The 1,295-nt window shown below is 50.4% G+C and overlaps 1 pseudogene; it reads left to right on the top strand.

Annotated features, from left to right (window-relative positions):
• The window catches only part of LOC104981887, an 11,660-nt pseudogene extending 11,178 nt beyond the window's left edge, over positions 1-482 (top strand).
• The last annotated feature ends 813 nt before the right edge of the window (positions 483-1,295 follow it).

Here is a 1,295-nt window from a genome sequence, read left to right as displayed (position 1 = left end):
TGCGTCCAGGGCGGGGGGTCTCAGTTGTGCTGTCAGGGGTCGCCATTGCGGCTGGGAATGCCCATTTCATGGCTCCTCAGTCCCCAGCGATCAGCATCCAATGAGCAGGGCCAAGGGGTGCAGACCACAGGTAAGGGAACTGGAACTCGGTGGAGCAGGGAACCTCATATTCCACGCTCTCTGTTGGCACAGTCTCAGAGCCCCCTAACCTGGTGGTCGCAGAAAGGCCTTGCCTTTGGGGTCAAGGCCTTTACCGCTTTACCCCTTCACATAAAGCTCAGACACGTACGGGTTATCCCAAGCAGCCTAGTGCCTGCTGGAAGTCCAAGGGATTTATCCTGCCTCTTGATTTCACCTGCAGGGACTTCATAACCCTTACTCTGGCCGGCTGGCCCAGCCCTGCTTCTGCCACTTTGCAGCCCAGTGGGCCCTTGACCACCTGCTGGGATGGGAAAGGGAAGGGTCCACCCATTGCACCCTAGAAATTTAGTAGGGTGCATGGATTTAAACACCTGGTGGCCACCCAGGCAGAAAAGAAGGGAGGAGGGCACCCTGATGCCCTTTCATGGTGGAATCTGTGGCTGTCCTGCTGAGAGGGAGCCTTTCCATGGGGACCCTGTGCAATAAGTTTGGTGTTTGGGAACTGAATAATTAGAACGTGTAAAAATTTTAAATTATGGGGTGCTTTAGTTAAAAAAATAAACAAGCTCCAAGTTTTTTGCAAATTGAGGTCTAAAAATTGAAGGCCAATTTTCCTTCCACTGTGGCATTCTTTGAAGAAATGTGCATTTTTTAAAGAAAAGAGTCAGAAAAGTGAGGGAAACACAAAACCCAGAGGTGCCCCTGTAGTTTGGCAAAGGCCTTAGGAGGTCACTTGTAAATGCTGCTGGCTGTTGGGAGGCAGTCTCTTCCTGTGGCTAATGGGCACAGAGCTCTGCAGGCTTGTCCTTTGCATGGATGTTCTTGGTGGTGGAAATCGAGCTCGGAGCCATCTCCTGATGTGTAAGAATTTCCCAGACCAGACTCCTAGACAAATCCCGCAGGGCCAGGGGCTCCTTCCTTCATTGTATCTGTCTGTTTGACTGAAAATCAGCAATGACATATTTTTCTTTCAGTCTGGTCTCTCATCCAGGCCTTGGACTAATATTTCCCCTCCTCCTTAATAAGCTTGGGTTCTAGGGAAGAATTATAGTCAGTTGTCCATGATTTTGCAGATGAGGAAACTGAGACCTAGAGTGGGTGGAGGACTATCCAAGGGATTATGGGATATCCTTCCAGGAACCCTGGCTCCTGGG

The sequence above is a fragment of the Bison bison genome, unplaced genomic scaffold, assembly GCF_000754665.1.
Source record: "Bison bison bison isolate TAMUID 2011002044 unplaced genomic scaffold, Bison_UMD1.0 scf7180017864524, whole genome shotgun sequence".
In the NCBI taxonomy this organism is placed as follows: domain Eukaryota; kingdom Metazoa; phylum Chordata; class Mammalia; order Artiodactyla; family Bovidae; genus Bison; species Bison bison.
The sequence above is the reverse complement of the archived record's forward strand: the minus strand, read 5'-3'. Positions and strand labels throughout refer to the sequence as shown.